Here is a 14,408-nt window from a genome sequence, read left to right as displayed (position 1 = left end):
GAGCCACCCAGGTGCCCCCATTTAGTCCATTTTTAACCAAGGCTGTTCATAGGGGACCCTGGTTTTGGAATCACCAGCTGCAGGTCTTTGGGGGAAGAGCTTAGTTTTGCTATGCTTTAGTTACTACCCGTCCATAGAGTTGCTAGGACATGGGTAGAAACGCATACAAAGCCTGTCACATGGTCGGTGACAAACGTGTCAGCTACTGTTATGAAGTCATCCCATCTGCTTTGCTCTCAGTGGAAACAGATCTACAAACCACTAGATCAAGTCTTTGTTTATTTTAAATGCTGCGCAATCACCTAAAAGACTGGTCAACAGAGTTGTTAAATCATTAGGGTGTATACCTGAAGCTAACTATGCTTCAGTAAAAAATAAAAAAAAAAATAAGTAAAGTAAAATAACATAACATTAAAAAAAAAAAAAAAAACCTGGCCAATGGAAATGACTAGCTAAAAATTTCAGGTATACCTTATAATTATACCCTTAAGATTTTTTTTTTTCAGTGTTTCATTTTCCTCTGTTCCCATACTTACTCTACCAAGGGTTTTTTGTTTGTTTGTTTGTTTTCCTGTTAGAAAGGGACAGAAAGAAAGAGACACAGGGAGGGGCAGAGGAAGAGGGAGAGAGAATCGTAAGCAGGCTCCACGCCTAACTTGGAGCCGGACATGGGGCTTGATCTCACCACCCTAAGATCATGACCTGAGCTGAAATCAAAAGTCAGACACTTAACTGACTGAGCCACCCAAGTGCCCCTTCACTGAGATTTCTAATGTGTCATGATTTCTAATGCGTAATGGTTACTATAAAATGAAAATTTAGGGGCGCCTAGGTGGTTCGGATGGTTGAGTCTGCCTTAGGCTCAGGTCATGATCCTGGCGTCCTGGGGTCCAGCTGGGTATCAGGGTCCCTGCTCAGCGTGGAGCCTGCTTCTCCTTCTCCTTACATCCCCTCCATCTTCCCCTATGCTCCCGCCAAAATAAATCAGCAAAATCTTAAAATAAACAAAACAAAAATTGGGGTACGTAATCAGTAGTTTTGTAGTCACAAATATTCCCCCAAGCATTCAAAAATTCAGAAATAATCAACAGATCGTGTACCAGTTTTAGGCGCATTGCATAATGATCTGATGTACGGACCCTGCAGTCCTCCTCTACCCACCGGGATACAGTCCTCCACCCTCAGTGGAAGCCTAGAACCACAGATAGTGCCAAGCCTTATACATACCATGCTTTTTCCTAGAGGTACATACTTATGACCAAGTTTACTATATATCTGATATATATATCAGAGTATATATATATATCTCTGATATACATATCGGAGTAAGAGATTAAGAACAATAGCTAAGGGGCGCCTGGGTGGCTCAGTGGGTTAAAGCCTCTGCCTTCGGCTCAGGTCATGATCTCAGGGTCCTGGGATCGAGCCCCGCATTGGGCTCTCTGCTCCGCGGGGAGCCTGCTTCCTCCTCTCTCTGCCTGCGTCTCTGCTTACTTGTGATTTCTCTCTGTCAAATAAATAAATAAAATCTTTAAAAAAATAAAAAGTGCTCATTTAAAAAAAAAGAACAATAGCTAATAATAAAATACAATAATAGCTAATAATAAATAGAACAATTACAACAATATACTGTACTATAATACAAGTTAGGTAACTATGACCTTTCTCTGTCTCATTAGGTCTTTCGGATGGTACCCACCCTCCTTCCTGTGACGACGCAAGGTGTCCAAGTGCCAGCACGATGAGATGAAGGGAGGTGAGTGATGCAGGCGCCGTGACGACAGCACGAGGTTACTGCAGACCTTGTAGCATCAGAAAGAGGATCACCTGCTTCCCCACCGCGACTGACCACAGGCAACCGACAGCCGCAGGTGAGGGGTGACCACTGTCCGCTGCACGATGGCCCCCACGAGAGGCTCAATGAACCCTCGACACACACAGGTACAAGTTTTTGTCTTGCAGTAAGAACTTTTGGCATCTCCTCTCTTAGCAACTTTCAAAAATACAACACTGGACTGTTAATCCCAATCACCCTGCTGTACGTGACACCCCCAGGACTTACTGATCCTATAACCGGAGGCCCCTACGCATTTTTATAATGACTCATTTGCTTTTACACCGTCCTCTGCTAAGGACACAAACCCAAACTCTGCAGAAGCATGTTTCGAAGACAACACTCCTTCATCCCTCATCCAGATCACCTTGTGCTCCGTGGTAAGGGGTCCGCTAAGACCCAGTTACTTCGTTATAAAAAGTTATAAAAAGCAATTCTCAAAGCTGCCTTGAAAACCGACTCCCCAGGGTATGGAGTACGTGGTGATAAGCCCAGAATAACGCCTCTTTGTCTGGGTCACATTCCCAGCATCCGTAAGACACCCAGCTCAATTAAAACACCGTCTCTCTCTCTGGGGCGCCTGGGTGGCTCAGGGGGTTAAAACTTCTGCCTTCAGTTCAGGTCATGATCTCAGGGTCCTGGGATCGAGCCCCGCATTGGACTCTCTGCTCAGCGGGGAGCCTGCTTCCTCCTCTTTCTCTCTCTGCCTGCCTCTCTGCCTACTTGTGATCTCCGTCTGTCAAATAAATAAATAAAGTCTTTACAAAAAACAAAAAACAAAAAACAGTCTCTGGCCATGCTTTCTGCTAGCACGTGCACACCATGCCTCCCAAGGAAACGAGTCTGAGCCCTTCACGGGCTGACATCTCACCTTTTACTCTTCCCGCATCGCCCGCGGAGTCCTGCCTGCTGCCATGTACACAGGGAATTCTATAAATATTTTTTGATTGACTAATTAATTGGCTACCACTCCCCGCCTTCCCTTGCCCGCCCACTCACTGGCATAATCCCAGATCAGGTGGCAAGCCAGATTTTCACAGGCGCAGTTTCCATTTTGAAGAAGACACTGGCTTAGTTTTCCCCACTGAACACCACAGTGGCTTCCTCCCATGGTTCACACGAGCGCCCCTGTTCTCTGGAATGTGAACCCTGCGTTTTCCATTAGCCCCTGTTTTCTTCAGGGCTTCAGGAATGTTTAAAAGTCCACATTGTCGGGGCGCCTGGGTGGCTCAGTGGGTTCAGCCGCTGCCTTCAGCTTGGGTCATGATCTCAGGGTCCTGGGATCGAGCCCCACATCGGGCTCTCTGCTCAGCAGGGAGCCTGCTTCCTCCTCTCTCTCTCTCTCTGCTTGCCTCTCTGCCTACTTGTGATCTCTGTCAAATAAATAAATAAAATCTTAAAAAAAAAAAAAAAAGTCCACATTGTCCGAAGGGTTTTGTAAATGCCTCACAGCAAGTTCATAAAACAAGCAGGGGAGAACCCTACTATGATAATATTTTCATGTTCACAATGGCTGTGTTTTCCAGGTTCTAGCTTGCTGGTTGAGGTCAACCTCACTAGGCTGAAGGTACAGAAATAACTGTGGTGAGCGTTTCTCCTCAGACTCTATAAGGGAGACCTAGATCCAAGGGCTTCCAAAGATCACGAGTCTAAGCTTAAACAGAAAGTGGACTTGGACTGACAGGAGGAGATGACTTTTTAACCTTCTCCTATGTTGAGACTGGGCTGCTGGTTATATGTGAGCTCTCCCGAGCCAGTAAAGTCACAATGGATTACTTTCTCTATAAATCCGCCCAGATTAAAAAAATACATATATTTGTTGAACCACCATCAAACCAGGCTGCCCTAGGTGTTAATTTCTCTTTATCATGAGTGTAACAATGACCTTCTTTCCTTTCTCCAGAAGCTCCCAATCACTGGGAGAAGAATTGTGTGGTTAACCATCATGTAACCACGGGATAATAGTTACGCATAGAAGGAAAAAGCCATGGTCTTCCCTCCTTCGTTCATTGATTGGCTCACTCAATATGCTGGTTTCGTTCAGTTAGTTCCCACTATCTGCCAAACACAAGGGGCATGGGTAGAAAATAAAGTGGCATCAAAATGCAATTCTTGCCCAGCTGCCTTGCGATGGGGCGGCAGTAGACCTTGCTCAGTCAAGCTGGGGAATTGTTTTTCTAAGAAGATATGTTCGTGTTGCCAAGATGCCTGCCTTTATATTTTTGCTTACTCTCCTACTGGGCATTCTTGGAGCCAGTTTCTCACCAAACAGGAAAAAAAAAAAAAGCCATCATTTTCTCTTCATTGCTAAGAAGTTTCAAGAGTCTCTGAATTTTGAAACAGTAAAACCAGAATAGGAAAGATCAGAGAGTTACATAAATAAAAGAACACCTTAAATGTTTCACAGAACTGGAGAAAACACAAGATCCTGAATGGCTAATGGATTCCTCCAAAACCTCTAATAAAGTTCCAGTGCAGAGAAAAAAGGCAAAGTGTCTTCTGCTGGACTTGGGAAAGGACCTCACCCCAGCCCCCTCCATCTCAGCGGATTCCAAAGACCCACTCACAGAGACAAGCCATGCCTCCCCAAACATGCCCCCCCCCCCACCGTGCTGTTCCCAACTGCCTCGGGGTCCTTCCCAACACTGCTGCACCAATACTCTGCAACTCAACTCCTTCGCGAGGCCACCCACGGTCTCACAGGTCAGGGGTAACCTCTCTTCACCACCTGCCATTCACTTCCTGTCATCACAACCAAATCCAGAGTGGGGCAGAGAAGGGCAAAACCACCACGTGTAGAAAGGACCTCCCCTTTCCATTTGTCCTCTCTGCTCTGGTGGTCTCACTTCTCAGGAGGGTCCCTGATCAGTCTTGTGATAGAAATATCTTTCCTCTAAGTTGCCCCTAATCTCTGAAGATTAGGGGCAAGAACTCATAGCTTGATCTCGTGGAAAAAGTATTTTGGCATCAGAGGTCCTTGATTTCAGATTCCAGCCCCTTAACTGGCAGCTTCCATAACTCCGGGCAGACGTCTTAACCCATGTGAGTCTCAATGTATTCATGTCTAATATATGAATTCCTTCCTTCTTCTTCATTGACCAGTTTAAGAGAATTGTATGCAAATGTGTTTTTGAGATGTGTCCCGTGCTGGCTGCTGGAGCTACACAGACGGAGAAGACACGGATTCCTCAGGGGGTCATGATCTCCTTCAGGAACGGACGGTTTGGCTGCTGGGGACAGTCCAGCACTCCAGGATGCCAGGCAGCAGGGAACGGGGCCATCTCGGCAGGAAAGAGCCCAGCGGGAACCGAGGCCATGGGGGAGGTCTAAGTATATCTTGAAGGCTGGCTCTGCGCCCTGACTTGGGGTGGTGCTGTTTACGGGTAAGGACAGAGCCATAAAATGCTAGAGTCTGAACACTGAGTGGGACCAGGACAGATCCCTATTTCATTCTCCTATCATGAAATGTGAACTACTCTCTTAGCGAAATGTGAGGCAAAGACCCTTCACTGAAGAGAAGTTCCCTCCTCAGCTCACTCCAGGCCCTTTCTAAGCTCCTGTGGTGCTGGGCAAACAAACGGGTGCTGCCCGTTTGCTCTTGCTTTAGGCCACGGAGCAAGTGTAGTTCAAAAAGGTGTTTCACAGACCTGGGGATAAAAATATATGTATATAAAAAATATATGTTTATAAAAAATAAAAAAAAAAAAAAAAAAAAAAAAAGGTGTTTCTAGGAGGACTTCAAGGGCCATATTGTGGCACTGGGAAAAGAGGAACCTTAGAGACCCCACTAGACTACCACAGCCTGGGAAGGGTTTCTAGGGACCTTCCGTCCCTCCATAAAACAAAATGAATTGCTCTCCCTGTGCGCAGTTGTAAGAACTCTTACAACTCAGAAATAAGACAAAAACTCCAACTTAAAAATGGTCAAAATATTTGAATAGACATTTTTCCAAAGAAAACAGGCACACAGCCAGCCAGCAGTGTAAGTGAACACGGTCGACATCAAGAGCCATCAGGGAAATGCAAACCAAACCCACAATGAGATACCACTTTGCACCCGCTAGGATGGCTGTGACCAGGAAGACAGATGATAACAAGTGCCAGTAAGGATGCGGGCAAATCTGAACCTTCCTACACCTCCAGGGGGAATGCAAAATGGTGCAGCAGCTATCAAAACGGTTTGGAAGTTTCTTCAAGAGTCAAGTATCCATTTGCTATAAGACCCAGCCATTGCACTCGTTGTTAGTGACTCAAGAGCAGTGAAAACGTATGTCCACACGCACAAAGACTTGCACACCGATGTTCGTGGCATCATCACTCGTAATAGCGAAACATGAAAGGAAACAGCCCATCAGATGACAGACAGATAAAAAAATGTAGCCACACACCAGAGTATCATTTAGCAAGAAAAAGGAAAGAAGTACTTGCACATTCTACAATAGGGATGAACACTGAAACATTACGCTAAGTCAAAAAGCCAGACATGGAAGAGCAGATATTCCACTTATATGAATATCCAGAATTCAATTCCACTTATATGAATATCCAGAAAAGGCAAATGTCTAGAGACTGAATGAAGATTAGCAGTTGCCTAAGCTGGGGATGGGAACGGGAAGTGAGTACCAACAGGCACAAAATCTCTATGTGACGTGACGGAAAGGACTTAAGACCGGATCATGGTGGCAGGTGCGCAATGCTGGGAATACACTAATAACGCTGAATTGTGCACTTAAAATGGGTGAATTTTATGCAAAATTGTACCTCGATAAAGCTTTCAAAAACCAACAAGTACAATGGAACCAAGCAAGTTCAAACCAACAAGTACAACTGAATCATGCAGAGGTTAGGGGCACCAACACCTCCGTGCTATCAAAAATCTGCATATACCTTTTGAGTCCCCCCCAAAATTTCACTACTAATAGCCCACTACCAACTGGAAGCCTTATGAATAACATACACAGTCGATGAACTTATATTTTGTATGCTATCTGCATTATATGCTGTATTCTTACAATAATGTAAGCTAGAGAAAAGAAAACCTTAAAAAAACTGTGAAGAGGGGCACCTGGGTGGTTCAGTGGGTTAAGCCTCTACCTTCGGCTCAGGTCATGATCTCAGGGTCCTGGGATAGAACCCCACATTGCTCTCTGCTCAGCAGGCAGACTGCTTCCCCCCTCCCCAACCCCTGCCTCCTGCTCTGCCTACTCGTGGTATCTCTCTCTCTGTCAAAGAAATAAAATTTTAAAAAGAAAAGAAAAGAAAAAACCGTGAAGAGAAATACAGTCACAGCAGTGTAGGTATTTATTTAAAAAAATCTTCACCAAGTGGCCCTGCAAGGTTCAAACCTATGCCATTCAAGGGTCAGGGGCACTGCTCCTCTTTACAAAGATATAGCTGAAAACCAGTTAAATCTGAATGACTTTGCTGCTCTCATCTCCCAGAGAAGACCTAGGTGGCAATGAACCTTAACCAAAGACTGCTCCGAGAGGCCACAGCTAGGGGCCATGACAGGGGGCAAAGGAGAACAGTGGTTTCACTGCCTCAGAATCACGGGGGAGCGGGCACCTGGGAGGCTCAGTCGTTAAGCGGCCTTCAGCTCAGGTCATGGCTCCAGGGTCCTGGGATCGAGGCCCGCATCAGGCTCCCTGCTCAGCCGGAAGCCTGTTCTTCCCTCTCCCACTCCCCCTGCTTGTGTTCCTTCTCTCGCTGTGTCTCTCTCTGTCTAATAAATAAATAAAATCTTTAAAAAAAAAAAATCACCAAGGAGAAGCAGTGGGGGTGGGGGTGGGGGCGGCGCAGAGAGTGCTTCAAAATGCAGGTTGCTGGGCCCCGCGCTCAGCAATCCTAACTCAGCTGTTCCGGATACTCCCAGCAATCCGCATTTCTCAGAAGCACACTTCAGAGTAAAAGGAGCCGCACGCTGAAAAATCCTGTAATAGAAGCGCAGAGGAATGCTGCGGGAGCATATGTGCACGGGGTTGGGGTAGAGAAGGGCGGGTACTCACGTGAGCCCCGGGAAGTCAGGAAGCTCTTAACGTTCAGTTAGGCGCTAAGCTGAATCTCAGAGGATGAGGAGGCATTACTGCCTTCTCAACGCATAGTTCGGAAGAAGAGAGGTAAGTGAGGGTAAAAGCATCTCTGGGCTGATGCACGTGCCAAGGCACTGAGGCCTTACAGCTAGAAAACATCTCCGGAGCACTCACTCTGTGCCAGAAGGTAAGAGCACAGGGGAAAAGAGCACAGGGGAAAACCCAGGATGGACGGTAGCTGGCCAGAGCAGCGGATGCGGCTGAGGGGAGATGTGGGAACTCACTACAAGGTGGCAGTGGACTGGAGAAAGTCAGACCAGGTCTGGGGTGCCGGAGATCTGAGACAGCGCCACGCGCATCAGCAGGGCGGGGAGGGGAAGAGAGAAGGCACCATGTCTTGGCTGCCTTCCCTCCGGGTCCGGTGGTGCAGGCGCTAACCCAGAGAAGGCTTGCAGGTGGCCGGCTAAGGGGAGGACCTCAGTTTTCGACAGTTTCGACCTCAGTTCCAAGTGCCTACCGGGCTGACAGCTGGTGGCTGCAAGTAGGGAAAGGGAAAGCCCAGAGGGGCTTCTGGGATGGAATTATAAGTTTTACCTTACCTAATAATAACAACTGCCACGGGAGTTTTGGAGAGCTCGGAGGAGATGATGGGGGGGAGCTTTGAGAACTAGAAAATGACGCCTGAGTGTCACTGTTATAATTTATCTCTGAATGTGCCCCAGCACCCCTCACAGGGATGTGTTCATGATTGCACAGGTCAGCGCATCTCCGATCCCCCACACATGGCGACCAAGGACATCCTGCGCACCACAGTTCTAAGGGGAGGCCACAGCGCATCTCAACGGCGGGGACACTAGTGACAGGAAGCAGAAAAGGGGCTCGCATCTTATATGGTCAGTTATTTCTCACCACCTGACAAAAACTCCCTCACTCCTGAAACCCCGTCGTTTCGGTGTTAAGAATACCTTGTCTCTCAGGAATAACGAAGGCAAGAAGGTTTGCTGAAACTCCTTCTGATCTCAAAACTTTCTAGCCTTCACTGGGAGATTTATAGATGGTCGAAGAGCAGATTCAGCAGCTCTCTTAAAAGGAAAACCCCCAAGGACCAGTTCTCAAGAAAAGGGCCAGTTTTGTGCGTGGACATTTGTAACAAATGTGAACATGATGGTTTGACTTGGAACAGCCCAGTGATGGACTTGGCCCCAGGCCCCTTCCGCTTCTTCATGAGTCTCCAGCCCCAGGACTACTTCCATTCTTGACTTTGATTTATTACTTGTAACAAAATTGGTGTTTTCAAAGAGAGCGGTGGACCACCAAAAGATTGCAGGTTCTTTTTTTTTTTTTTCCCTCTTTGGACTAGGAAGCCCAAAGTAAAGGGGATACAAAGAGAACGGTGGGGTGTGGGGTCACGGGGAAAGGGGCCACAGGAAAGCATCAAAAGGAGGAGGGAGCTACCAGTGTGGGTCAAGAGGGAATCACCCACTCCAGCCTCTCTCTAGATGGCGTTCAAAACTCAAGAAGCAAAAAAAAAACCAAAAAACAAAAAAACAAAAAAACAAAACAAAACTCAAGAAGCAACTTCCAGACTCAGACAAATGACAGTTGGGTGAACCGAGGAAAGTAATCAAAACTGGAAAAGGAGACTTATTTGGGAATGTGTTCCTGGGTGTTTTTTTTTTCTCTTTTCTCCCCAGGGTTGACCCAAAGTTGGAACTATGCAGGGGGTTCAGGCAACCAAATCTCTGAGAGAACCCTCCTCTTTTTGGCCAGAAGACCTGGAAAGGAGACTCTGTAATGGAAAAATGAACAGAAAGTCCAGGGGGTTGTGGGGGACGGGGGGGTGGTCTATTTTCCTCTCCCAAGTGTGGCTGTGGGCATAGAGCTGCTCCTCAGACCAGCAGCAGAGGTCTGTGGGGTGATATTAAATAATCTCACTATATATATGATATTTGATATATTCTATATATTCTATATGTATATATAGAATAATTATATATTTATAATAAAAATATGTGTATATAATTTTATAATTCTATATATTCTCTATGTGTATATGTAATAATATATAATAACAAATAGATAATATATATAATTATGTATATAATATAATACATAATGTATATGTATAATAATCTATATGTATATATATAATAATCTATATGTGTATATATATAATAATCCTGGTGTCCTTGGGATCCCAGACGAGGACAAAGAGATTGAGATGGGAAATATACCCAAAGAAATAATGAGCAAACATTTCCCAAACCTGATGAAAGCCAAACGTTGACAGATCCAAACAATACGATCTGTCTGGTTATTAAACACAGGCACGCACACACATCATTGACACTGAGGGCCTCCAAAGGGGAGATCAAGAAAGACCAGTAAAGTGAAGGCATAACTGCTTAAAAAGAAATAAAACCTGAGGGGCTATCCATCATTCCCTTTGGAGAGGTGTCACAAGCATCAAGACCTTTCACTCTGAAATGTCTTCCCTGAATCTAGCAGAACCAGGAGTCCCTAGAACTCTGTCAGTCAGCAAATTGGTTCCTTTACCAACATTGAATGTGCAGAAAGGTTTGCCGTATTACTGACCCCTTGATTTTTGGTCTGAAAACAGAGGAAGGATGGGCTATAAAAGGGATTTCCTGGGGAATGGCACAGGAGAGGAGCGCGAAGACGCAACAGGACAGGTAACAATATAGAAGGTTTTTGTTTTGCCTACTTTCTGTTTGTTCTCTTTAACAGCTTTACTGAGATGTAACACATAGGAGACAATTCACCCATTTGAAGTGTACAGTTCATTGATATGTGTAATCATCACCACAGTCAATCTTAGAACATTTTCATCAGCTCAAAGGAAAACCCTGTAGCCTGTAACTATCACCACCACTAATTTACTTCCTGTCTCCATAGATTGCCCTGTTCTGGACATTTTCATAGGAACAGAGTTAAACAAACTGTGGTCTTTTGTGACTCGCTTCTTTCACTTAGAATATATTTTTTTAAAGATTTATTTATTTATTTGACAGAGATCACAATAGGCAGAGAGGCAGGCAGAGAGAGAGAGGGAGGAAGCAGACTCCCCACCGAGCAGAGAGCCCGATGTGGGGCTCGATCCCAGGACCCTGGGATCATGACCTGAGCCGAAGGCAGAGGCTTAACCCACGGAGCCACCCAGGTGATCCTCACTTCCTTCTATGGCTACTATCCCACTCCGTGGGTAGACCACATTGTATACATTCATTCATCAGTCGACGGACATTTTTAGCTTTTAGTTATTATGAACGGTGCTGGCATAAATATTTGTGCATAGGATTTTGTGCACACATAGACTTTCATTTCTCTTGGATGTATATACCGCGAAGTGAAATTGCTCTATAATATGGTAATTCAGCTGAACTTTCGAGGAACTGCCAAACTGTTTTCCAAAGCAGCTGCACCATTTGACATTCCACCATCAATGAGTAAAAGAGTTCCAGTTCCTCCACATCCTCACCCACACCTACCAGCTGATTTTTTTATTCTAGCCATCCTATTGGGTATGAAATGGTATCTCAGTGTGATTTGGTTTGTACTTCTCTGATGAATAATAATGTTGAGCATCTTTTCCTTACTTACTGGCTATCTGTTTATCTTCTTTGGAGAAATGTCTATCCAGATCCTTTGACAATTTTTATATCGGTTATTTATCTTTTTATTACTGAACTGTAAGAGCTCACTACATATTTTGGATACAAGCCCTTTATCAGGTTCATAATTCTAAAATATTTCCTACTACTCTGTAGGTTATCTTTTCACAATTATCTAGCTCTTAAACCCTAGTTTTTAATGAGGTAATGGTGGCCATTTGAACACAATGGTTATAGCTTATATATGCTTAGCCTGTTATTTTTATGTATAAAATATTATGTAACTAATAAAAAAACAGAACTTCACATACGAAGATGTCTGTTAGGAAATATTCAAGACAACATGAAACACTCTAATACCCAAATTAGTTAATTCTATTTTTGAAGGTATGTAAAAACTCCTGGGTATGACTCAGGCACTCAAATAATCTGGCCCATGAATCCCTTCAAAAGCTCTTCCTCAAACTATCACTAGGCTCGTGGAAGTAGCAAAGTCCTACCAACAGAATGAACCTGCCTCAATTTCCCCCTGTCTTTATGCCTCCCCTTCCTCTCTCAAGCAAAGAATTATTTTTACATGTTTAAATGCCTGAAAAAAAAAATAAGACTATTTCTTTCCTGGTGAAAATTATATGAACTTCAAATTTGTTGGCAAATTTTTTGAGCCAAGGGCTAGAGTGTAAATATGGAGGTTTTGCTGGCCATGTGATCTCTTCAGAAGCTACTTAACTCTACTGTTGCAGTGAAAAAAGGCAGCCGTAGACAATACACAAAGGAATGGTGCGGCTGAAACTTATGGACTCTGAAATTTGAAGTTCATACAATTTTCACCAGGTCAACAACAAGCACCAAAAACCTCTTTTCTGCAAGTCATGGCCACTTCGATGGTCACCCACCTGACTTCTCAATGACTTTTTCTCTTGAATAAATATGATACCTTGATTCTAATTCTATTAAGGATTTTTACATATGGGAATTCACGGAATAGGTTTTCTTTGCAAAATACACTTTATCTTCAACAAGTCGTGATTCAGCCACACTCAAGCTATTGAGTCAATTACTTTGAAAAACTTTGACTTCCTGCTCAGGACAGGCTGAGTCAAATACTGTTCCCGCCTGAAAGAAGTTCCAAAAACCCCACCCCTGCCCTCAAAAGGCTTATAGTCTAGTTAGACTTTAGTAACTTAAGAACAATTTCCTTAATCTTACATTAAGTGAGCTCAGGTATTTTACCAAGAATTCTAAGGCACGTTCCTTAAATTAAAAGAAACCTACATAGGCAGTAAAGGAATAGTACCTGCCAACAATTCTGGTAAACCATGGTGCCTGAGTCCCATAGGCTTCTGCATTGCCAAGACTCAACAGAACCAAAGGTTCTTGATGTTTCGCTAAACGTTCAAGCTCCGATGTGGCAGTTTGGACCCAATCCTAGCTCCATGTCCTAAATGCTGTCACCCATATCTACTCTACACAATGCATCAATTCAAATACAGCTAAAAGTTGCAGCCTGTTTGTGATGCCGGACAGCACTCCGAGGAGAATAAAGGAAAGGCCATCTGCATATGCAATCATTAGCCCTGAAAGTGCTGCTTGCCCGACAGCCTTCGACCCAAAGCGGCCAGGGACCCAGCTGGAGAGAGGCCCTATTCCGGGCTGTCCCCTCAATGCCTCAGTTGCCTTTGCATTTTTTCAAAGTGACTCATTGCCTCTAGACAGGTTCTGCAGACTAGCCAGGTCCTTTTCTTTCCAGCACTTTCCAGTCGCGGTGCCGGGGTCGGATCCAGCCCGGTCACAGTCTCCCCTATCTCCCCCCACGCCCCACCCCCCCGTGCGGCTCGCAGCCCAGCGGGCGAGGACCCCCAAAGTTCAGGCGGGCCTGGGGCGGCAGCGCGGGGCGGGTAGGCCCCGGCCGGCTCCCGCGCGCACCCCGCCTCCCCGCGCCCGCCCCGGAGCGCCCGCAGCGGGGACAGGGCGGGGGGCAGGGCGCCGCGGCGCTGACCCAGATGGGGCGGCCGCCCCCGCCCCGCCCCCCGGCCCCCCGGCCCCGAAGGCTCCCGCGCCGCCTCCCCGCCCGCGCGCCGCCGCCGCGTCGCGGCCCCCTCCCCACCCCAGCCCGGGGGCGCAACTTCCGAGCGGCCGGCCGCGGGGCGCCCCCCGCACCTGCCCCCGGCCCTCCCCGCCCGCGCCGGCCCCGGCCCGCAGCTCCCGGTTACCTGCCGGGTGTCCCGGGGTCCCGTCCCCGGCGCCGCAAATCCGAGTCCGGCCACTCGCGCCGTCCTCCCGCGCCCTCCTCCCCCCGGAGTCGGAGCCGGTGTCAGTCACGCCGCTCCCGGGGAGAGTCGCCGGCGGCTTCCGGGAGCTCCAAATACAGACGAGCGCGGGGGAGAGCGAGGGAGGGCAGAGCCCCGCGGGTGCGGGTGGGAATAAAGGCGAGCCGGGAGGAGAGGGGGCTGCAGGGAAGGAGGGGCAGATGGGCCGTGGGAGACGAGGAGGGGCGCGGGGAAGGCAGGGGAAGGGGGAGAGAGCCTGCCAAGCGCCCGGCTACGGAAGAAATGGATTCACCGCGTCAGGCAGCCTCGCGAAGAAGTCTGGAAAGATCCGGGAGACTCCGGGCCGGAGAGCCGCAAATAGGCTGGCTCCGCCAAGACTTTGCAGAGATAGGACGGGTACTTCGGAAGCAAGAGACGGGCCTGTGTGCCCCCACACCCCCATACGTCAAAAAGGGTCCTGGCTGGACAGGGAGGTGGACGTCTGACGCACTAGCTAGCCATCAGGCTCAGATGCATTCGGGTCTTGTCAAGACATTTTCTAGCATATTTTAGAAAATGCATCTAACATACAGCATCTTTAAAAGAATAAATGCCCAATTATTTAAAAGCAAACCTATCCCAAAGCACTCTACTTTTATGTCTA

The 14,408-nt window shown here is 46.7% G+C and overlaps 1 protein-coding gene across 1 annotated transcript in view; it reads right to left on the bottom strand.

The window, feature by feature from the left end:
• CAP2 (cyclase associated actin cytoskeleton regulatory protein 2) overlaps window positions 1–14,133 on the bottom strand; it is a 132,728-nt gene extending 118,595 nt beyond the window's left edge. The window contains exon 1 of the mRNA XM_059179417.1: window positions 13,709–14,133. The gene's annotated coding sequence lies outside the window, so the exon portion shown is untranslated. The remainder of the gene's footprint in view (window positions 1–13,708) is intronic.
• Between the last annotated feature and the right edge of the window lie 275 nt (window positions 14,134–14,408).

Source organism: Mustela lutreola, chromosome 6 (genome assembly GCF_030435805.1).
Source record: "Mustela lutreola isolate mMusLut2 chromosome 6, mMusLut2.pri, whole genome shotgun sequence".
NCBI lineage: Eukaryota > Metazoa > Chordata > Mammalia > Carnivora > Mustelidae > Mustela > Mustela lutreola.
Note: the sequence above shows the minus strand (reverse complement) of the source record. Positions and strands in the feature narration are given on the sequence as shown.